At 44.2% G+C, this 24,998-nt stretch overlaps 1 protein-coding gene across 1 annotated transcript in view; it reads left to right on the top strand.

The window, feature by feature from the left end:
- The window catches only part of ASAP1 (ArfGAP with SH3 domain, ankyrin repeat and PH domain 1), a 273,681-nt gene that overhangs the window by 94,971 nt on the left and 153,712 nt on the right, over positions 1 to 24,998 (top strand). The window lies entirely within an intron of this gene.

Raw genomic sequence — 24,998 nt, 5'->3', positions numbered from 1 at the left:
CTCTTTCCCAGTGTTGTCTCCTTCTGGAACTTTATTAGATTAGCCTTGGACCTTCCCATTCTATCTTCCATGTCTCTTAATATCCCACTTTCTCTTTTTCTGTACTGCATTCTTAGGATAATTTCGTCAGATATATCTTCCAGTTCACTAATTCTCTTATCAGCTATATATAATGTTTAACCATTCCTTTGTTATGTATTTTTTTTTTTCTTTCTTGCGTTATGCGGGCCTCTCACTGTTGTGGCCTCTCCCATTTGCGGAGCACAGGCTCCGGACGCGCAGGCTCAGTGGCCATGGCTCACGGGCCCAGCCGCTCCGCGGCATGTGGGATCTTCCCGGACCGGGGCACGAACCCGCGTCTCCTGCATCGGCAGGCGGACTCTCAAGCACTGCGCCACCAGGGAAGCCCTATGTATTTTTTATTTTGGGGGAAGATCTGTTTAGTATTCTTTCACATCTGTCTGTCATTGTAAAATCTTGTTCTTTTCTCATTTTTATTATATTAGGTCTTTATTTTTTACAAATTGGGTAATCCATTCAGTAATTATATTAGCTCAAATTCTTGGGGAAATTTATTCTGTTTTTTGTTTTTTGTTTTTTTTTCGCGGTACACGGGCCTCTCACTGTTGTGGCCTCTCCCGTTGCAGAGCACAGGCTACGATCACGCAGGCTCAGCAGCCATGGCTTACGGGCCTGGCCGCTCCGCGGCACGTGGGATCCTCCCGGACTGGGGCTCAAACCCGTGTCCCCTGCACTGGCAGACAGATTCTTAACAACTGCACCACCAGGGAAGCGCCACTCCAGACCACTTTTGTTTTACTTAATTTTAAATCCTTTTTTTAAAGACCTCAAACTTACCGAATAGTGCCAAGCACAGTTCATAGAGCTTCCCACCACCACCATTTCAGAGTAAGTTGCAGACTTGAAACCCACGGGGCCTGAATGTCCAGAGCACCTTTATCATCACTTTTCAGCTTGAGAGCTCCCCAAACTCACAGGTGGAATCACTTGCCAGGGGTGATGTAATCTCAGGTGACGCTTTCCCTCCACCAACCCACAGCCTAGACACAGGCTGACCAGCCTTCTTGCTAGTCACTGTGCCCACGGGCAGATTTTTTTCCTCCCTGTTCACATTTTCGTTGAGATCAGAGTCCCCATAAGCGTTCTGACTTCAGTAGGGAATCCAGCTCCCCACCTGTGAGTCATCTTTTCCTGTTCCTCCATGGATGTTGAAACCTCAGCCCCCCTATGTTGCCTCCCAGGCCTGTGGCAAAAGCAGCTCACATGCTTCCTGCTCTGATCCTCAAGCCGCAATAATTTCTTCCTTTCTTGCAAGCTCACTGTGGATGCCAGACGCGCTTGGTCCAGAAGTTGGGCTGTTGGAAGGCCTTCTTTGCTTTCTTATTTTGCATTGGGGAAAGTAGAGGGAACTCCTTCTGAAATCCTGATGGTTTATTTGATCGTTCACTTCCAGAAACGTTTACGAACACCTCCTTTTAGACGGCCAGTGCTGGGTGCTCTGGGGAACCCCTGAAGGAAACAAGACTTGACCCCTTCACAGTTCTTACTTACTTCAAGCTGCCAGTGGCTTTATGTTGCCTTGAGAAAGGGCCAGCTCCTTGGCCAGTATCACAACATTCTTTGAAAGATCCCCTTATTGTTTTTTTGTTTTGTTTTGTTTTGAAGGGGGTCTGTGTTGGGTCTTCGTTGTTGCACGCGGGCTTTCTCTAGTTGTGGAGAGCGGGGGCTACTCTTCGTTGCGGTACGCGGGCTTCTCATTGCGGTGGCTTCTCTTGTTGCGGAGCATGGGCTCTAGGTGCATGGGCTTCAGTAGTTGCGGCTCGTGGGCTCGGTAGTTGTGGCTCGCGGGCTCTAGAGCGTGGGGGCAGTAGTCGTGGCTCATTAGCTTAGTTGCTCCACAGCATGTGGGATCTTCCCAGACCAGGGATTGAACCCCTGTCCCCTGCATTGGCAGGCGGAGTCTTCACCACTGCGCCACCAGGGAAGTCCCTGTTCTTTCGTTTTATTCTTTTTTTTTTCTTTTGCGATACGCGGGCCTCTCACTGCTGCGGCCTCTCCCGTTGCAGAGCACAGGCTCCGGACACGCAGGCTCAGCGGCCATGGCTCACGGGCCCAGCCGCTCCACGGCACGTGGGATCTTCCCGGACCGGGGCACGAACCCGTGTCCCCTGCATCAGCCGGCGGACTCTCAACCACTGCGCCACTGGGGAAGCCCCGTTTTGTTCTTTTTTACACTCCCCTTGCACACCAGGGATTCCAGTCCACGTCGCTTGTCCTTGCCTCTGCTCGTCCCTCTTTCTTAAAATGTCTTTCCCCTGATGCTTGGAGAACATTTACTCTTCGTAGCCAGGGAAACACCACCCTGTCTGACACATCCCCTGCCCTCCCTCCAGGGCTTCTGGAGCCCTTTGTGCGCAGTGATCATCTCACGCCAGTTATGGTTCACTTGTGCTGCACCAGCCCTGTCACTGCCCGGCATGTTTCTACAAGAAAAGGGTTTACCCTTTCTCTCTTTAAAAGGAATTTTTTTTTCCATTTGAATGAAATATTTCCCTGTGTGCATTTTTGTTGAGGTATGGTTGACGCACAGTTTTATATAAGCTTCAACAAGGATTAAACAAGGACGTACAACAAGGATTTGCCCTCTCATTTGTACTCACTGGGAACAAGGATGTACAACAAGGATTTGCCTTCTCATTTGTACTCACTGGGAGGTACAAGCACATTGCTTAGCACATACTAAGCACTTACTCATTTCCTGAGTGAAATGAAATATTTGTGTATATGAATAGCTAAATAACAATTCAAGAATACAGTTATTATAGTTTTTTTAAAAAGTGGTTTAGATAACCATCGTTTGCCAGCTTTGGAAAGGGAGATACTGGGGACTTCCTAGGCGGTCCAGTGGTTAGGGCTCTGCGATTCCACTGCAGGGGGCACGGGTTCCATCCCTGGTCTGGGAATTAAAATCCCACACGTGGCCAAAAAAAGGAAACAGGAGACATTGCGTAGGCTGGTTGGTTCTGGGCCCAGTTTGCCGTGCCCTGCTAGTCTCTCACTGGGCAGTGCAGCGGGGCTGGGCACCACCGACTTCGTGGGCCGAGGAGCTGAGAGGACCAGCCGGCCTGAGAACCCCGTCTGCCTGGCAAGGTGCTGGTGATCATGGGATTGTGGGGAACCCTGCAGCGTCTTCTGCCTGGTGAGGTAGAAGGAGCAGGTGAGATGAGGCGGCAGCGGTTAAGAGCCTCCGTGGTTTAATCTCGCAGCCTGGCTAGCATTCCTGATTTGATTTGCCTTGAGGTTAAGTGCAGCCCAGGTGTCCTCACTTCTCAGTGTCTTCTCTCCCCACGGCTGGAGGGCCACGAGAAATATCCATGTTTGTCTCTCTGTTCACATCCGCACCTGTCACGTTCTGGTCATGATTAGGCATCCTCTGCCTTTTCCAGTTGTGGCCAGTGGTTTTCTTTTTCTCACCAGTTTTTTGTTTTTTGTTTTTTATTTGGCCACGTTGGGTCTTCATTGCTGTGCACAGGCTTTCTCTAGTTGCGGCGAGCGGGGGCTACTCTTCATTGCGGTGCACGGGCTTCTCATTGCGGTGGCTTCTCTTGTTGCAGAGCACAGGCTGTAGGCACACGGGCTTCAGGAGTTGTGGCTCGCGGGCTCTAGAGTGCAGGCTCAGTAGTTGTGGCGCACGGGCTTAGTTGCTCCGTGGCATGTGGGATCTTCCCGGACCAGGGCTCGAACCCGTGTCCCCTGCATTGGCAGGCGGATTCTTAACCACTGCGCCACCAGGGAAGCACTTTCACCAGTTTTAACAGGGCCTAGAATCTTCCAGTTGTCAGCGTCTGCAACTCAGAGGTGTGTAGCAGGAAGAGCATGCCTAGGAATCATGGGACTGCCCTTTCTTACCTGTGTGACTGTGAACAAGCTGCTTGGCCTCTCTGAACCTCAGTTTCCTTACCTATGAAATAATGAATAAAAAAAAAAAGATCACTGATGTTTATCCAGTGTCTCTCTGTGCCTGACTCAGCACTTAAAATTGGTAGTTATTCTCATGGAATGCATACAGCTTGGTGAATACACTGTAGGGTTTGGAGCTGAACACTGCTGAGCTTGATTCTCTGATCTTACGATTTATTAGCTCTGTGGCCCACAGAGGTTAATAATACTCCGAGTATTACTGTACTGAGAGAAAGAAGAGAGAGCTCCGTCTCCATTAGGCTCTCTAGAGAGCAGAGGCTCACTTCAGCTTACTCAAAAGTAGTGAAAAAGGGGTGGGGACAGGGTTAGTTGCAGACCGCCTCATGATCTCTCTGTGATGTCTTTATCGCACCTGTGTTTCTTTCTCCTCACCCTCGGGTCTTGTCTGGAATTGCTTCTGCTTTGTATATCTTTTCCCTGCCGCTTAGTCGGAATTTTCATTTCTTCATTAAGACTTATATGCCTGCTCCATCATGGTTTCTCCTCCATCACCTTTTTACTTTTGCGAGTTCCTGAAAGAGTCGTCTCTGACTGGTCCAGCTCATCTCTCTTTTCTCCAACCACATCGTGGGTTTGGTCCAGGTAGTATTGGCTAGAAGAAAAAGTGTGGCTCCTTGCCATGAAACCTGGCTATCTCTTACCTGATCTTTGAATTGGGGCTTTTTGAAGGTAGGTGTTGTAATCAGCACACATAATCAGACAGTATATGCCAAGTGAATGCTATGTTGATAAATGTGTTAAGTATTTTGGAGGATCATTTTCCGTGTTTCCATGTTACCCAAAATTGGAAATATTCTTGAGGCAAAGGTTAAGGGTAACTTGGTTTCAGGAGCTATTTCTCCCCGCCCCCCCACCTTTTTTTTTTTTTTTTTTTTTTGCGGTACGCGGGCCTCTCACTGCTGTGGCCTCTCCCGTTGCGGAGCACAGGCTCCGGACGCGCAGGCTCAGCGGCCATGGCTCACGGGCCCAGCTGCTCCGCCGCATGTGGGATCTTCCCAGACCGGGGCACGAACCCGCATCCCCTGCATCGGCAGGCGGACTCTCAACCACTGTGCCACCAGGGAAGCCCTATTTCTTCCCTCTTGATGCAAGGCAGACCTTTGGTTGGAATGTAACAGACTCTGTACAGTGAGTCAAGACTTCCACTTGTTTGCATTTTTCATTAGTGTGTCATTCAAGGAAATTCTGGCTTTTGGGTCATGGAACAGGCCTCTCTGTTTATCCTTCTGCAGAAGTAAAAAATTTGAAGTATTTAATAATACATCTGAAGATAAGCTTGTATTTTGAGGTCCGTTCTCTTAGAGCCTTTTGGGGGAGTTTTCATCGGGGAGCCTATTTTGTAAATATTTTCAAAATTTTGTGATAGGTTTTATCCCAACGTGGATCATGGAAAAAGAGGCATCCTTACAGTCTAAATATTAGTTGAAAGGATTTAAGAAACTAGGAATTCCATCTCACATTCAAAGACTACTTTCTTCATATTTAGTAAAGTATTAATTTTCATCCCAAGTGTTTACTGAAATGGACAGTGAATAAACCTTTGTAACCTATCTAAGATCCCACATGGGCTTCTTTTTTTTTCTTTTAAGCAGCACTGAGAACAAGAAGACAATCTATGACATACATATTTTTCTCACATGGTGAATGTTAGCTAATGAAAAACTGCATAATTTATACTGTCCATATCTAACAGTTACTTTTCTTTCTGGAGCATACAGTCTTTTAAGTTTTTTTAGTAACTGTAAAATTCATTTGTTTTTTTCCCTTTTATACCGGGTAGCCTTATTTATTTATTCTTTCTGCAATTGTTTGTTGCATGCACACAATATATAAGAATTGTAATAGTTGCTGGATGTCATCTATGAGCAGTCATGGAACTAAGAACGAACGAAAACTATGAGAGAGGGAGGGAGATCCCTTGACTGTAATCCTGCCCCCTCCAGAGTCTCCCCACCTTGAGTCCCCTGTCTGCCTCCACATTTACCGTTGGCATGAACTCTTGAGATCTTATTGTGTGTCAGAGAGTCTTACTGCACATCAACCGTATGGTTGCCTCGGGCTACTTCTGCCTGAGGAGTTAGCAGCCTCTGATTTAGACTAGAGTGTGAAGGTTTTCCTGGCAGTCATTCCCACACAGTAAGAGATATGCCAAGCCCACCCTACTCCCAGTGCTTCCATAGAACCCATCCCAGTATTTCTCAAACATCTCACCCCTCTGCACCTCTTTTCCTGGTCCTTCTCAAGCTTTATCTCCTGGAGGAAGGGTTGAATTTTATGGGGTGGTTAAGTCATCATGTTAGGGAAAAGTGGCATAAAGGCAGGAATACCCTTGAGAATTGATTAGGAAGATTCTTTGTTCATTGCCAACACGTTGACAGTCATACGTTTTCCTTTCAGTGTTCATTCAAGTACCAGATAAAGTGGTTGGCTTGCATTCATGGGCTCTGACGTCATGAACACACATACTTGTACATATACATACACGTGTTTCATAAACTCCAGGCTCACTTCTGAGCTGCTGAGATCCTTGGAATAGGCAAGGCTGCAGGAACTAAGGGACCAGCAGATTGTTTAATATATCTTGCACAGTTGCAGTGGCCTGGCCTCCTCACAGTGGGGCTTGTGAGGGTTGAAGCACCCACACTTTTGACTAGCAGTTCCACTCCGACACTTCTTCCGAATGCATACGATGGAATCATTGTGGATTACGTTTGTGCATGAGGTTCCTTGAGGAGTGGGAGACCCTAAGAGGCCTTGACATTTCCTGGACGTATTGGGTTTTATCTTGAGGGAGGAAAAAGCAAGTTTGACTTTATGCACCACAGTGTAGTTTAGATTTGTCTTAATGTAAAACTGTTTCCCCCCACAAATCTTCAGTGCCTTGGAAAGAGGCTCCGTGTTCATCCAGTGGGTGGGTGTGCCCCTGGCATACCTCTCTTTATGCTCCAGTCCACTGGTGGGAGGAGGTGGGTGCTTCAGCAGACAGAGACCCAGTGGGGCCCCTCAGAGGCCTAATGGGCCCATGTTTCCTACAGTCATGGGGTCATCTCAGCATCTCCTCTCACACCCACTGAGCTTTCAAGCTGAGGACCAAGAGTGCCATCCTGGGGCCAGTCCAGAACTCCAGTTGCATCTTGGTAGAGGGAAGAGCCACAGGCATAGGAGACAGACATGGGCTTAGTCCTGGTGCGAAACTGTCCTGTGTGAACTTGGGCAAGCCATTTAACCTCCCAGGATTTCAGGGTTTGCTTTTGTTTTCAGATAAAGTGTCTTGGGGTGTGGGTGGTGAGAGGAGGGATAAATTAGGAGTTTGGGACTGACACATGCGCACCGCTGCCGGTAAAATAGGTAAACAACAAGGGCTTACTGTAGAGCACAGGGAGCTCTACTCAATACCTTGTAATAACCTATAATGAAGAAGAATCTGAAAAAGAATAGATAATATAACTGAATCACTTTGCTGTACACTTGAAACTAACACAACACTGTAAATTAGGTATACTTCAATTAAAAAAAATAAAATAAAATGAGGCAGTACAGAGAATATGTAATCTCTAAGGTCTTCCCAGCTCTACAGTTCCGTGAAATGGGATGATGAGCTTTTGGCCATCAGAAATAGAAAAGAGCGGCTGAAACATTGTTAGCACGGAGGTTAGTTGAACTGCAGCGGATGCACAGGCAGTAGACCAACACCTGCTCACCCAGAGCTCCTGTCCTAGTAGCCCAGCCAGATGGATGACCCATTTGGAACAGAGAGTGGTCGGTGATTTGGCAGGAGGAGACTGTTAATACAGGATATACGCTGTAGCAGAGGGCACACTCTCTCCAATTCTACTGATGTAATTAAGTCATCATTACACTTGAGTTGTAAAGACTTGTTAGTGTCACAGAAATAACAGGAAATGTTAAGAGTGCCTACTGACTGGAAAGGAAAATATGAGTTCTTGGTTTTTTCCCTCTAGCTGGATGATGTTGGTTGGCCTGTTTTCTTCCCCTTCAAAAGGGAAAAAGAGGGCTTCCCTGGTGGCACAGTGGTTAAGAATCCGCCTGCAAATGCAGGGGACACGGGTTTGAGCCCTGGTCTGGGAAGATCCCACATGCCGCGGAGCAACTAAGCCTGTGCCCCACAACTACTGAGCCTGCGCTCTAGAGCCCGTGAGCCACAATTACTGAGCCCACGTGCCACAACTACTGAAGCCCGTGCACCTAGAGCCCGTGCTCCACAACAAGAGAAGCCACCGCAATGAGAAGCCTGCACACCGCAACAGAGTAGCCCCTGCTCCCCGCAACTAGAGGAAGCCCGCACGCAGCAATGAAGACCCAGTGCAGCCAAAAATAAACAAATAAAAATAAATAAATAAATTTATTTTTTTTTAAAAAAGAAAGAAATTGTAACACATCCTCTATTCATTATCCCAAAAATGTTTTGAAGAGAGCAGAATCACTTGGTAAGGTGTTTGTTATAATCTTTAGTACAGCCGATGGCTAAGAGATAAATGCGATTAATTTGAAAGCCTTGATATTTCTTAATCCTCACCCAAGAAGTAGCCAAATACATACAATTTGCTTGTCTTGGAACTCTTGTCCTGTAAGTGTGAGGTTCATTGCGCTCAGCTCTAATCCAACCTTCTGTAATATCAGGTGAAGGCATGGTAACGCAAATACTACCACCACCACCCCCCGCCGTCCATTACAAGAAACCAAAACGTATGAAAGTCACGTGAGGCAGAGTAATTAGTGAGTGAGCATGGCAGGATAATGATGGTTCATTAGGTTTGATTTTAAAAACAGCATTTCTAACTTATGCTAATTTTGCTTGAAAATTTTGTATAGTCATAGCCAACCCGAAAAAGGCACTTGCTGGATCAGAGCCCTGCTCTCTTTTGTTTTGCCCCATCTATTCCTTGAATACTAGCTTCAGACTTGAGAGAAAAGTTGGAGGGCAGGGGAGGCCTTGCATCTAGGGCGATTCCAGTGTAGCCTCACAAAAGAGGTCTGGCAAGTGTTGAAAGTGAATTTTAAGCATTTAAGCATCCACTTTGAGGTTTTCTTTCCATAGCAAGAACTCGTGAGAAATTGCTTCAGTTATTAGCCGGAATGAAAGGGGACAATTTTAAAAGGAGTGGAAAACAGGAGAATATTTGAAGCTGGTTGGGAACAAATAAAGACTTTGGGGAAGATCCCAAGGGAAAGTTCTCTGATATTTAGTAATCCCAAGGCATGGGTGTGTGTGGGGGGGGGGGAACCCAGTTCATCTTAGTGCATGAGTCATCACTTTATTTCTCTAAATTACAGGCAGATTGTTATTTCTTAAATTAACTTAGGTCATGAATTTTGTGAACCATACTCTTTGGGGAGGATTTTTTTCTTTCTTCTCCTTCTTACCCCCAGTCTTCAAAACTTTAAAAAAAATTTCCGTACCTAAATGGACAGATGCCCTTCTGGAATTTATTTTTGAAATTGATGGGGTAAATAAGAAAATATTCCCATACCAGTTAACCCAAAATTGGAAAAATTAAAGCAACATGAGAGTTGAGACAAGGGCATTTCTTGGCTCTTTTTTTTTTTTTTAAAGGAAGAAATCAGCAGGTCAGTCCACAGTCAAGTATTACGTATCTACCGTGAGAACCCAAACCAGTGCATTTGAAATTTAAGAACTGTGAGAGAGACAGACATAATTCCATGGAGTTATATTCTCAGAACTAAAAGTACTGGTTACTGAAGTCCTGCTGTTTACCAGTCACTTGCTGCATCCCTGATCTTTCCGTGAACTCTGTGAAATAGTGTGGTGCAGGTCCTGAATCCGAGAGGCATTAGGGGACTTCTCTGTACTCACAAAGCCGTTCAGAGGCAGAGCCCGGGATCAGACCCAGCTCATCTGGGCTCAGATGTCTGTCTTGTTTCTGCAAGGCTCACATGAAACAATTGGGAAGTACTGAAGGACATTCTGAGGCAGTAAAATATGTCCGTGGGACTTGAGCGTGGAGGAGGTGAGTGAATGTCAGGGAGGTCTGGGAAGGCTTCACAGCTACAGTGACTGTATATCTTATCCAAAACGGGACAAGAGTGAGGCTGCTCTGTTATTCATTATGCCAGGGCAGTGGGTGTAAACAGAGATTGTCCTTGGCAAAGCTTCGTAGAGGAGACAGGCTGGAGAGATGGGCAGATCGACAGTGACTTTCTCCTCCAGCATCCCAACATGCCCTGACATCTTCCGTCGTGGAGCCATTGCCCAGAACATGGGTAGAATTCATAGGAGCCTTTGTGACAGTGGGGCCGGGCCTGGGTGACCAGCACAGACCTGGTGGTTCCGTGGCAGCTGGAGACCCTAGACTGGCCATCCTCTTGAGGCCCTGCTGACGGTCATTCCTGAGAGAAGGTGCGTTCAGCTCAACCAAGGCAGTTTATAGGGAAAGTTGGACTTTGGAGTTTTTATTTTACATCTCCCAAGTTTTAAAAATGTTTGGAAGTTAATTCAAAAATTTACAGAAGATTAATTTGCAAGTTGAATATAGACTGTGAGGCACCTGTTTGCTTTCTCTGATATGAATCATAACAGGTTTTCTGGAATATTATGATCCAAGTCTGTGTGTTACCCAAAGCGTGTTATGTAGAGAACTAGCTCTGAGATGTTAGTGGGTACTTGTGAAAAAGGGTAGAGGCTTGAAGTGTGCTTTTGAGGCCAATAGGTTTGGGGAATGCTGTGTTAAACAAAGTTAAAGAAACAGGCATCTCATGGGCTTTTCATAGATTAATGCTCTGTGAACCTTCAAAAGGGGGTGTGGTGTGGAGCATTTCCCAAACTTACTGACTGTAGATCCCCCTTTTCTCACAGTGTTAATTGGACTAGTTGGGCATAACTTTGGGAAAGTGCCGATCTAAGTGAATAGTTCTCAGATTTAAGGATATTCTGAATATGTGAAAGTTCTAAAACCTTGTGCGTTTTCAACTTCAGCCATCAGAGGAAAGCTCATAGAATGAAACACTCCTTCAAAGTCGGGCTGTGTGATGAAACATTAGCCGAGTTGGACTTAATTATTGTGGTTTGACGGGGACTGGGTTGGACCACTCGTGAGCTCATAGTGGGCCTTGTCATTGGATAATGAGGGCACTGTGTGTTCACTTTTGAGAAGTGGAGTCATTTGGAGGATCTCTGGGGTATCTAGATAGTAAAACGTCACTCAACATTCTACTAAGGGTCATGATAGCAGCCAGAATGCATTTAAAGCGAGGGGAAGCTTTCCTTGAGGGTGTGCGTTATAATTACCGCACTGGGCTCACTCAGGCTCCCCAAGAAATGGCCATTGAACATGTTACTTTACTGAACAGTCAGTATGGACACTTGGAAAACACCTTAGTTTTTATAAAATTATTGATTATAAGATGATGGCTTTCTTAGAGCTTTTGTACTCCAGTTTCTTCTATTTTTTAATGTTGGTATTCGAAATGGAAGCCACTTCTTAAACCATTAGTGTGTCCCTTTAATTTTACGCCCAGCAGCGTATTAAAGAATCACTCAAAGGGAATTTGTCCCCTCCCTTTGCAGTATAACTCAATCCACAAAATGTAGTTTAATAAAAGCTTTTACATGTACTTATCAGTGAGACTGAATTTTCTTTATCATTCCTGGCTTCGTGCTATATTTTTTTTCTTAATCATTTTCTAAAATTTACTACATGCTTCGCTTCTAGGTAAATATTGATACATTTTTGTCTTGGCATACTTACCCCAGATGTCATATTATAGAGGAGCATTGATGTTTAAAAACTTTTTGTATCTAGCTACCTAATAAACGTGATTGGAGTAATCCGTCACGATCCCTGAGGTCAGGGACCATCTCTGTATTCCTTGACTCTGGGATATTGTTCCCACCAGATAATTGTCAAATGAATGAATTCATAGAGTGGAGGTTGAAGTTGCTTTCCAAATACTCTGTAAATGCAGCCCCATTTCAAGCAAGCCCTGTCTGAATGTAGGAGGGTGTCATTTACATTACAAAAGAACTCTTTCTGATAAAGCAACAACAAAACTTGATGCCTGTTGAGGAAAGCATTTCTGAAATGTTAATATGTGCATCTTTGAGGGAATAAGGTTTAATTTCAAAGGTTTGATTTATGGAAAATTTCTTCAGCTCCTGTAAACAGGAAGATTTATCTTTATGGAAGCAGCACCCAGTGGAGCATGATATTCATTTGTGCTGCAGAGCAAACTCTGGTACCTCATCCTTGTTTTCCTCAAGTAATATTGAATCAGTGGGTCCTGGGGTCTGTGAGCATTCTCCTGATAATAAGACATCTGTGTGAATTGGCTGTGCTGAGAGAGCTTTATTTGAAAGGGTGCCTGTAAGGGACAGCTATGGGAGGGGGGATTAGAATGAGGAGTGTTCCACATTAGCCGATGCATCCTTTTAAGATGCCTACAACTTTGAGTTAACCACTCTCCTAAATTGCACTCAACAGTAATTTGCAAGAGGATTAGTTAGATCTTTGTGACATTTCTGGTATGTGACAGCATTTTAGAAGTAAAAAACTTTAAAGACCTTCTGTTAGTGTTGTTACTCGGGGGCATGTGAATTATTAATATATTAAAAGATATCAGCTGGTATTTCATAAGCATGTTTAAAAACATGTACAACTTAAAATTATCCTTATTAAAAGCAACTTGATTATTTGACAGCCATGCTGCAAAGTAGGTCTTAAATACTTTTATTTACGGAAGTGAAAACACTGGCCGTTAAGTTAGCTTTCAATAAGAGAAAGGTATAGGAGACAGGTGACATACCAGAGTGATGGAATGCTTAAGTGGTAACGGCTGTGCTCATGCAGGCAAAATAAGTACAAGTGTCTGCAGTATAAGATTAAGTGAAAAGGCAGAATACAGATTGCAGGTAACATTGATTAGTTACATAGAGATCACGTAACATGAACAAAGATGGCAAGTCAAGAAAAAAGAAAATAGTGTTTTTGAGTTGTGGAATTGTGGGTGAAGTTTAGAATTTGTATTTTCCATTTGCTCTGTGTTATGTTAAAAACAAAATTTTCTGAAGTTTTTCTTTTGGCCAGTAAAGCATGTTTCCTAAGTGCCTTGTGGTAGGAAGCAGAAGATTAGGGAGAAATAGCCACTTTCATGTGCTTTTAGCAGTATAGTATCTTCAAAATTACAGAACACCTGTGCACAGAATAATTTTTTAAAATTAAATTCTGATTTGGGAGACTTGAGTTTTGAGACCACATTTATTACCCAAGTGGACTTAGAAAAAGTCACCTAGTCTCTCTGAGCCTTCATTTCCTCAGAAAGGAAAGATTGTGATAATATTTGGGCAATTGGAAAAATCAGGCGCAAAAAAGTAAAAGTGACAAAAAATATATATAAGGGAATTTTCTTTTATTTTGAAATTTTGACGCCCTTCCGTGTTCTAAGTTAACATTATTAGATTGGTTGCTGCTACTCGAGAAAAACCCATTGGCATTTCTGGCAACGTCCTTGTAAACCTTGGACAGTGCTGTCATCTTCTCTGTATATGCAGACAGCAGGCAGCCCCTGGGCCACACTGTTGTCTTAACTCCACATTTCCCACATTTCATACTTAAGTAAAATCCTAATGTTCATTAACAGAGCAGTGGTTTCCAAGCTTTTGTGCATCCCATTTGTAAAATCTTTTTAAGCATGCATTCCACATGCACATACATGTATGTATATCTATCTATACATACTCTTCTGTACCAATATTGTATAATTATTTAACATAAAACAGTACAACCAGGAGTTCTGTGTGTTTTTTTCCCCACATCACAGTGGACTCTCCTGTGTGCATTGTAGAGAGATCACTGATCTAAAGAACTGGTCTGAGTGGAAGGTTTTGCCTCTGCCTCTCCGTTTTCTTTTCCTTCTGTAGTAGCACCACCAGCCATGTATCAATAAAAATTATTCTTGCTAACTGTATACCTCTTGGGAACCTTAGGAAAAATAAATCCAAGTACCTGCACTTGCAGATTCTAGCTAACATTTGTTGAGTGCTGCCTCTGATCCAAGCACCATTCTAAGTATTTCATCTGTGTGGTTACCTTACTTAATCCATGGAACTCTGTGAGATGGATCACTGGTGGGGAAACTGAGGCACAGCTGGATTAAGTACCTGGCCCAGGTCATACGGTTAGTAAGTAGTGGAGCTAGACTTTGACTCCAGGCCGTCTGGCTCCACATCCTATGCTCTTAACCACCATGTTTTCCCAGCATCTTGTCAGCAGTTATGTGATTCTCCACTTCAGATAAAATTGTGTAATAAGTCTAAATGACTCTAAATCATCAGCAGCGTATTTTGAATCATTGGGTCAAGACACGGACACGTGGTTTAGTAGGACATTATAGAACCTCAGAACTGGTAGGAATTTAAAAGGCTAAGTAGCTCCGTGGTTTCTAATCCGTTCACCAGTGAGAACTCTTGTTTTGTTATGAGGTAGGGTCCTGATAAATTCTCAGGGTCCTGCAAAGACATGACTCCTTTCCGGTCTAGGTTTTAATTCTTTTAAGAAACTCTCATTATGTTATAACACGGAAAATGGTGTTTTCATGACTATTTTTTGGTCTTTAAATACCTTGTTGTACCTATAATTATTATTTTCCTAAGAACGGAGCTGAAATTGCTTCAAGATGAAAGAGCCATGGTGCTTGTGGGTGGGTATGCTCCTCCGAACTTTAGAACTACAGCAGAAATTAGAGGTTCACAAGGTAATTGCTGTGATTACAGTTTTCTTTCTGGCCCCAGACAGGAGCTCTTGAAACGTGATATTCTATACTAATTTTTTAAATGTACAGTTTGCAAGGCAACAAGGAAATTACTGAGGATGTGCACTATTTCTCCCTCATTTTCGATGAAAGCATCTTGTTGGATCTCTTGCAGTTGCTGAGGGAAAAGCATGTATTATAAGACACTGTTAAAAGGCCTTAAAAAAACTTAAACCGTGTAATATTGCATAAGGAAATTATTTTAGAAGAAAAGAAGTTCCTAATCATAGCAGTCTGAGGTAGCAACAGCTTTTAAAACATCTCTGTGAACCCTTCTAAGCTTTACATTTCTAGATAATTCACATCTTTATAATATCTGTAATTTTACATTGTAAATAATGGAATTTCATAGTATTTGCACATCTCACAAAATAGACCTTCAATAAATGGCTGTCCTTATCCTTTCTAATTGTTACATACATACGTTTGAGTGACCATATAAGCCCTCTTATTTGTTTCCTATTTTACTTGGCCATTTCCCTGTTGTTGGATTTAGGTTATTTCTTGCTTTTTGCCCTGTAAAATCTGGTAACGTGTTTTATAGTATCTTTTTTAAATTTATTCTTGAGGGGGTGGTGGTCGTTTGATCGGAATTATCTGGACTAGGATTACTGTGTCGGATGAAAGCAGCATGACTTGGAATGCAGTTTGTCCTGTGTATCAGCTGGGACTGTTTCTCTGCAGCCTATCCCTTCATCGTTTTTATTACCTTTTCTATTTTTTAACATCTCTATAAGGACAAAAAGACACTGCAGTATTGTTTTACTTGGAATTTAAAAATTATCGGTGTGATTGAAATTCTTTGCATAGATTTATTACAGTTTTCAATTTCTCTGTTAATGTCTTTTGTCCTCAGTCTTCTGGATGATGATAGCGAAATAAGAATTCCACATACTAATAATGTCCTACAGACGTCAGCTTCTTTTCCTCTTCTCGTTGTTGTGATTATTTTCCCCCTTAGTCCTTTTATCTTGTTTTGTTGTTGTTTTGTTTTTTTTGGTTTTATCTTGGTTTTTGTCTTGGCGTTTTCCTGATAGTATGTCTTGTTGACATGAGAACATCATTATACCTCTTAACTGATATACGTAGTGCATTTTTTGAGGCTTAATTTTGTTAGACTTTTTTAAAATATGGAGTTTTCTACATTGATGTCCCAACAAATATTGTTCCATAGGTGGGCCAAGAAGAAATTCTGATTTTAATCAATTATTTCAGTTATTTTAATGGAGAACTGCTGGGTCATAAAGTTAAACATGTTTCTTTAAAATATGCCAGTCTTTGATATTCTCGTGTGCCTTGGGTATCCAAAAGAAAGGTATAGTTAGCATATGGTGTTTTCCAAATTTGTCATGGCCTCTTTTTTCCCCAGAATACTTCCCAGCGTCTTAGAAATAGTTTTCTGCAGATTGCAGTATGGGAAACGCCGCTTGAATCCATTTTGTTGTTCTTTTCACAAGAAACGGTCCTTCGCTTTTAGTAATCACCTTCACGCACGTGTGGAGCTGGAGTTTCTTGATGTTCTCTGTCAAATTAGGCCTGTCTTTCTTTGTAAAAACCATTACTTAACAATGGCCAGATCTGCAGTCGGCAGGTCTGAGGTTTGTGTTGGAGAGTACACAGGAGTTCTAAACTCTACTGAACCGGGGATGTCACCAGTGGCTTATGACTTGTCTTCCATTAGAACTTCTATCCTCAGGAGCTGGGCAGTTGAGCCACCTATAGAAAGCTTAGTGTGTGGTATACTTAAGCATAATGAGCATAATAAGAAGTGGAATAAAGCATGTCTTTTATTCGAATGTGGCAGAAAGAACACAGACTTTGGAGTTAGACTTTCCAGGGTGAAAAGCCTGGTTTTGCCATTTCCTAGGTTTTTGGCCCTGGATACTTGGTCTGACTCGTTTTCTTCATCTTTAAAAAGGCATTAGTAATGCTTGTTCTCCATGATTGATAGAGTCTTTGAATGCAACATTCAAGATGAACTTCTCAAAACATTTCTTGGAAGACAGAGGATGCAGAAAAGGGACACAGAAATGACCTGGAATTAGAATCTGAGACCAAAGCCATGGTTTATCCTTTTAATTGCATAGAGATCTTAAATGTAAGGTCCTTGCCAGCATCAGTCGCTGTTGATACCAATCATGTTACTTTTAAAAAATTAAGGTGTCTTTTCTTTAAAACAAAATCTAATATGCTAAGAGAGTTGAAGCAGTAGGATATGGTCCCTAGTACTTGAAAATAGTTGGTTTTCAGAAAAATTAGAGCTAGAAGAAGCTGCATGTTGGTCCAGTCTTCCAAATTTACAGGTCAGAAAGCTGAGAACCTGAGAGGTCTGAGGGGTAGGAGTCAGAGTTAGCTGCCAGGTGGCCGGGATCCTGCTTGGGGTCCTGCCTGTGCACTGTGAACAGCTGGGTCTCCCGGTCACACACGTGCAGTCCTGGGGCAGGGCTGGGAAGCTGGCTGTACAGCTGGGGAAAGGAAGTGAGTACATATGTAGTATCTTGAAGGATTAATAGCTACCTTTTGTTGGAGATAGAAATGTAAGGGGAAAAGTCATTATGATATGTGCTCTCATAGCACTACAGGATGAAGAGCAATTCTTTCTCATAGGGAAGGGGGAGGTTTAACAGATGACAGACTCAGTCTTAAAGGCTGAGCATGCGTTTGTAAGATGGTTAAGATGGTGAAGAAAAGGCAAAAGGCAGAAGTATTTTTGAGAAAGGAGAGAATTGTAGCTATTGGAATTGGCATCTCCAGAGTCACAGAGGCCAGACAGGCGCTTAGTACGTTTGGGCACCATGTATCTGGACTACCAGGAATGTAGAGTGAAAGGTGGGAGAGACGCAGGTCGGCATGCTGCAGAAGGGAGTCTGCGGAGGCAGTGTCGGGTGAGGCAGAGAGGGCTTTCTGAGTCTCTAGGTCTTAGCGCACGAGAGTGACGCAGTCAGATTCATAGTTTAGAAAGGCTCCTCCATCTTCCTGGGGCCTGATCCAGTCCTGAAGTCAGGAGCCCTGGGGATGGGTTTAAGAACTGCTGCAGAGGTGGGGTCGGCAGGGTTTCCTGGCCTCTCGGGTCCAGCTGAGTGTCTTGCTGCCATCCGCCCAGGTACTGAGTGGGTGTGGAGGGGGGAGGAGGTTTTTGGAGGAAGCCTTAAATATGGGGTGTGATCCTAGAGGAAGAAGTGGATTGAGCCACAGCAGAAAGACTTAAGAGAAGTTCTGCTTGTGAAATACGCAGCTGATTGGCTCTTGCTTCCGGTCCCAGCACATCAGCCGGAGTTGTTTTTCTGAAGTTCAGGAGTAATCGCCTTGTTCTTGTAAAACCGCAGCGGCCTCATCTTTGACTAACCTTTGCCTTCAGATTAAAACCCAGACTCCTTTCCCGTGGCCTCTGATCCCTGCGTGATCTGTCACTTTATCCTCCATGTGTCCACGTGCTTTGGCCACCTGACCTCCCTGGCGCCTCTGAACACCAAGCCTCTCTCCTTTCAGAAACGTTGGTGTGCACCCCGTTGTTTCCTGTCTTTCCCTCCTTGAAGAAGAGAACTGTCTAGTCTTTGCCCAGCGGCCACACATCTAGTATGGACCTTGGCCTCTGGAGGAGCACGTATTTGTGGATGGATGCGCCCCATCTCTGGATGTTCCTCTCACATTGCTGGGCAGGGACGAAAGTGACCTCTCTGTGGACCAGAGCCGGCTTAGAAGTACCAAGTGGAGAAGCTGTCCCTCTTTTTAAAATGAGCTCCTATTTGCTTGGCTAACCCCAAGGATCAGCCCACTAGTTCTTTTCGAGGATTTTCCTACCAGTCACTCTCAGTGGTGTTTTTCAGTCACTGATGTTTTAAGGCGCACCTAGAAGCTTTCACAAGCCTGTGCGTCTCCATGTGCTGTTGTGATTAGTTACTGATCGTACACCTGTTTTCTGAGTGGGGATGCACATGCCAGCAATCAGTGTTAGGGAAAATTACCCCCAGCGTCCAGTCTAGCTCTCAGTGAAGTCCACGAAGACTGCACCGCAGTTCCCCGGGTGCAACTGAAGCCGAGTGGAGCCCCTCTCTGTGGATTCGACTCACTGCTGCCACGCCGAGCACAGTGGTTGGTTAGCAGATGGACCCACGTGAAGTGGCTGGTGGGCAGTTCAGGTGGCACAGCCCCTGCAAGCTACAGGATGACCTCCTGCCACTTTGCTTTTGTCCCCTCCCCCTCCTCAAAGAGCAACTTTGGGTTCTCAAGCAAAGTGCTGATTTCAGTTACTCTTTGCCTTCTTCACAGAGAACCCCTAGATTGGGAAAGGGAGAGGTTTTTGAAGTTGTTTGTCTCATGGCCTGATTAGCGAATCCTTGGCTGATTTTGTCTTTTAAAGGTGCCTCCATCCTCTGCACCCCACTGTGTCAGGTTGGAGGGTTGGTGAGCACGATGCTTACGAATACTTGGTTGAGGGTCAGGAAGACCTGGGCTTGAATCTTGGCTCTGTCTCTGACTAGCTGCAGGATCAGGGGCGACCCTGAGCTTCAGTCTCCTTCTCTGTAAAATATGGGTAACAGAAACGTCCTCATAGGTTACTGCGAGGGTTAAATAAGATAATCTGTATAAAACACGTTTCTGTTATTTTTATCCTCCTCCCTCCCATCATCATCAATGTGAGGGAGAAGGGAGCTGAGAATGGGCCAGTTACGGCTCTATGGACAGTTAGAGGGGAAGGAGGCGAGACGGGAACACTGTCTGCGCCGGTGTCGCGTGAGGAGGGCGTGGGTGTCACAGGATGGCTCACTTGAGCAGGTCCCACGGAGCCAGTAGGAAGTGATACAAGGTCTCCCTGGCCTCGGCCCGAGCTCTTAACAGAGGCGTCCACTTCTCGACGTGGCGTCTGGCTCCACAGCCAGGCCCTGCTGCTTCCAGGGCCGGGATGCACACCAGAGGCAAAGGCTAACAAGGGGTGGTTGAATGCTGGGATGTCAGTGACCCCGTGGGACTGGGGGCCCCCCTGTGGTTGCAGTGCCAGACCGTGTGGGACCAGCAAGGACTCTAGCCGTCAGGTGCAGAGATGGAGCTTCACAGAGAGAAGCAAGACTGGGCTTAGCCCTTCAAGTAGGTTACAAAATGTGTGAGGTGGCTGTGCTTTGTGATGGCAGGTTTGGCTTTAAGGGTCTTAAAGGGGACCGACCCGTTCCACTTTCCCGATTCACACTGCTCGTCCCGACATCAGTGCAAGAATCGGAATGGTTTAGCAAAAAGTCTTGACTATGGCAGTGAGGGATTGTAGGGAATGCTTAAGTTTTGAAAATAAATAATTCATGAGAAATAAACAGCATTCTGTGAGTTCCAGTGCTATCCTATACACCTTTAATTCTAGATGCTTTCAACATAGAGGCAGATTCATTTGACTCGCATTTATTGAGCCACCACTCTGGGCCTAGCATAGTCCATGCTCTCAAGATGTGTACACATCTAAGGGGTAACTTATGCCTACACAGGGAAGGGGACTTTTGTGAGTCACAGTTTTATGCAGTGTCTTTTCTTTGGCTTGGAAAGTTGGTAGGTTGGTGGTGGTTTCTTGCATGGAATAGGTCCTTAGAATCATTCAGGAAGTATTGCTGAAAGTGGTACATTGAATCTTTGCTGCAGATCTGAACTGTGAAGTGGCTTACCAAGTGGGGCCCAAACCCTGAGTAGTTAGCACCTGCAGGTCTTTGCTGCCTGTGGGTCAAATTCCCCCTCATGCAGCCATTCAGCTACAGGGAGCTACAGGTAGAGTAGAGGATATTGAAAGTTTCTGATTGAAATCAGAGAATATAGGAAGAATCTGAATCTTAAGGACGCTTTTAATAGTCTAAAATAGCACAGATGAAGAGCATAAAACCTGTATCTGTGGATGACCTGTCAACTTTCCATTTTTTGGCTGCATTATGCAAATCAGATTTTATTTTAGGTTGATCATTTCCCCTTGCGTAGCAGCCTCATCCAACTGTTAATCTTGAAACTAACAAACGATAACATCTTTGCTTCTTCCTTTCATACGAGCTGCTGTTGCCATGTCCTGCTTCCTGCTTGCAGGTATTCTGTGCTGCTGCTGACGTTGTATAGCTTACACACAGGATGTTTCTCAGTGCCCCATACTTCCATTCCTCAGATGAATAGGGGCTGTGCTTCCAGCATTTGAGCTGAATGCTGGAAGAGAGAGAGAGAGAGAGAGAGAGAGAGAGAGAGAGAGAACACAAGCAGGCCAGGCCCCTCTAGATCTGGGGAAGAGTTTTGAGAAGAGGATTTCAGCAGAAACGTTAGCAGTTGCAGAAGCTCTCAGGTGGATGCCAGCTTGTGGGTGCAGAAAGACTGCGGGCGTGGCTTAGATATGAGGAGTGGAGAGTGCGGCAACAGAAGTCAGAGAGCTGGATCACACAGGGCCTGGCTGGCAGTAATGAGGACCTGGGTTTTATTCTAAGAACAGTGGATTCTTGTTCATCCTTCCTTCCGTGTGTGTGTGTGTGTGTGTGTGTGTGTGTGCATTCAGTTCTTACTTAGCATCTTCTGTGTGAAGAAAGAAACAAACGTTAAGTATTATCCTTGGAGAACTTTTAGTTGACTGAGTAGGGGAAGAGACACAGGTACTAAACCCCTAAAATACAAGGTAAAGAGTGGAATGATTTGGGAAGTGTGGCTAAAACCCCAGGGTAGCGAGGATTAATATTTTTTGAATAATTTCCTTCATCAGTCTTACCAAAAGCAGTACCAAGCTTCCCACGGATCCTAGTGAAGGGTTTTGTTGTTGTTGTTTTGCTGTAGCAGGTAGAAGTGGGGGACATGCAGCTGGGGAAGCAAAGGCACATGCAGTATCGATTTTCACACTTAGGCCAGTGCCTGGCCCAGAGTAGGATCCACTATGTGCCAGGCAAAGATAATGGATGAATAAGTGAGCAAATGTTATAAAAACCCAAGTTTGATCCTCAGAACAGAAACTCACTTGCATGGATTGCCCGAACCCTCCTCTTTTTTGAGGAAATAACAAGGACACTCTCCCTTCTGGCTTCTTTATTCACAGTGCCCTTCATTATCCCATAGGATTACTCTCTGGGCTCATAACCTGATTCCCATTACTATTATACACATAGATTCCAGTATATGGGGTCTTGTGATGGATAACTAACGTATTGATTTGGCTGTGAGGTTTCATGAGAGCTTGTATCACTGTTTCGTCCTCAACGAGTTTATGAGAATGTTAATTAAGCATCTCCCTCCTCTTGGAAAGGTAGAGGGATTGCTCAACAAGCTGAAAGGTGAAGCAGTCAGGCTCTGAACCAAAATTAGGCCAATGTAGTCTTCCCTTGACTGCCCTATTACAGGAATTACACAGAAGAGGAGCATTCGCTTTGTGGTGATTATGGGACAAATGCTTCTATTGAAGTGCATTTTTGAAATTACCTCTCTGAATATGACTATTAAAATAATAAAAATGGAAACACTCCTTTTTTCCCCCCAAGTGAGTAAAAATTCTTTTCATTGAAGAAATCACTTTGCTAGTAGGAGCGCTTGTTTCAGAGATGTTTTGCTGTCACTGCTCCGAATGTTTCAGGAATCTCTCTCTTGGAAGCGCCTTCAGAGGCGAGGGTAATGATGCTGGCAGTTTTTGAGCACCTGCTCTGTGCGAGGCTTTGTGCCAGCCACAGCCAGGTACATAATCTGCTTAATGCTCAGCATCCCTGGAAGGTGGGAGGTGTCTACCCGGCCATGTCTCTAAGAAACTCTATGCTATTATTTTATTGTTATCCACTGTTTCCTTTCTCTGTAGGTATGCTCATAAGATTTAGCGCCAAAGACTCGTGCTTATTTTCAAAAATCACATCTACCTAAAATAAGACACATTTTTCCAATTTGAGTATACTGAAAAGAAGGTGCCCAGCTGTAGAAAGTAATTCTGAAATAGAAAATCTTAATATTAACAGCCGTATTGCCACTGCTCATTTAACGTAGGTGTACTATATTCTAATAAAATGTTTTTTAAGGAAGTTGCCAGAATAACTATTCTGAGGTACAAAACTAACTTACAGTGTGTAAGTTCTGTCTGTCCTGTTAAACCATTACTCGTGGTACTGTGTGGTCATATGCCTCATACATGTGTCACACACACATTTATTTAACACATACATTTAAACTTTGGCTGTTCAGAGCAATCGGGAGGAATTACAGAGGGCCATGTTTTCTGAATTCAGAACTTTATTCAGCCATTTGCAAGGCAAGTCTTGCATTGCATCCTTTCCTGTTTGGGGAGCTGAGAATACTGAGGAATTCATTTCTTCATCGTTTGTTACTTCATTTCATAAACATTTTTGGAACATCTGCCATCTGCCAAGCACCGGGAATGGGAATTCAGCCACGAACAGGTTCTGCAGGGCCCCTGTCTCCATAGAGCTTTCATTCTTCCAGTGGAGGGAGATAAATACCATTATGGTGAACAGGTCATGAACAGGATCATATCGGGGTGTGTAGTGCTCTGGAATATCTAGTGTGAGGTATATGAGAGAGTGACTGGGAAGCAGGAGGGTGTGCTGCTTTAGGTTGACCATAAAAGGCCTTTTGGAGGAAGGGGCTTCTATTCTGAGGCCTGGGTGAGAAGAAGGGGCCCATCATCTGAAGAGGTTATAGGGACGAGAGTTCCAGGCAGAGGGATCAGCTAGTGCAGATGCCCTGTGCTTGACACAGGCGTGGCTGGATGTCTGTGCATCTCTGAGAACGTGTGTTGCTTGCACTCCGCTGTGACCCAGGGATGCTGCTCGGCCTGGAGTGGTACGAAAGGTTCCATGTCCTACCCTGAATGGCCTCTGATTCTTAAGGAATTTTTGCGTTCTTATGTCCAGTTTGTATAATCTTTCTGGATCCTCTGGTGGCCAGCTTCTGTTGGTGTGGTTTCTCCAGCAGTCTCTCTCTAATTTGCAGTACCCTATATCTTCTCTGTGTATTCAGACGCCCAAGCTTGTTAGGACTGTGCATGAAATAAAAGTAATATGTCTCCATATAAAGATGAGAAGTGCTTTTCTAGGTTAACGGCCCTGCTCTTTAGTAATGCAGAGAAGGGGAAGTTGCTGTATTGCAAAGTTCTAGGTGGGGGAGGTGTTATTCAACTGTTAGAGATGAGCATATTCTCCCGGACTCCTGTCTTGGTTCATTCATCCTCCTTCCCCTCCCTCTCTCCTCTCACAAACGCATACGCTTTTGAGTTGTTCACCTTCAGATGCATACTTAGAAACGCAGGCACATATTTTAACAACTTTTAATGGGTTGAGAGGTAGGATAATTTTGTAGCCCATTCATCTGCCACTCTTCTCTTAGCTTTATGTAGTTTTACATATAGGACATTTCAAAAGATGTCACTGCAGGTGTTGCTTGTCTGGCTGTCGAGAATGGCGCTCTGTAGCCTATTTAGACGTGTTCTTTCTGGAGGGAGCATTGTTTGATTGAAGGACAGTGTTACCTGGCGCTCTTAAACACAGAGTTCTTAAAACTGCATTTTACTCAGCTGCTTTTTGCCTGTGGCCAAATGGTAGAGTGTAAAAAGAGAAGTGTCACACGGACATAATGGTGGCTGTAGCTGTCTAATGTGGATGTCATTAATAACCTTTAGAAGTAAGTACCTGAACCTTACATCCCATTAGTTCTATAGACAGGTTGGTAAAAATTCAGCGTAAATTTCTGAGACTTTCCCTCCTGCAAAAAGGAAGCAGATAACTGGTCTCATAAAATGTTACGGCTGAAATCTTTTCCAGCCCTTTGCTCATTTGGAGTCATCAACTCTAAATGTGTGTGGACATTAAAGCCCACTCATTAATTTCTCTACCAGTAGTAGAATCATCCTTCAGTGGTCATCAGTCCCCAAAGCTGAGCTGATAGGTTATTTTCTTCCAGAAGGAGATCTTTTTTCCTTTCTCGAAAATTATTAAAAAATCGTAAGATCTAGAGGAGAAGCATGAGCATGGCTTCTGCGATGGATTTTTGGTGGCTTGTTTGAAAAAGCATAAGCTGGTTCTTCTCTTACCTGATGTGTGACAACTGGCAGGTTGTTTCACTTCTCTAAAGCCCAGGGGTTTTCATCAGAAAAAAAGATGGCAGAAATATGTATATAAAAAATAAATGGTGGCTGTTACTAGAATTATTTTTTAAAGTATCCTTACCACAAAAGCGGATCAGCAAAGGATAAACCTTTGTATCCCATCTCTTAAAGTGAG

This window comes from Lipotes vexillifer, unplaced genomic scaffold (assembly GCF_000442215.2).
Source record: "Lipotes vexillifer unplaced genomic scaffold, Lipotes_vexillifer_v1.1 scaffold796, whole genome shotgun sequence".
Taxonomy (NCBI): Eukaryota; Metazoa; Chordata; class Mammalia; order Artiodactyla; family Lipotidae; genus Lipotes; species Lipotes vexillifer.
This window is presented reverse-complemented; position numbering and strand designations above follow the sequence as displayed.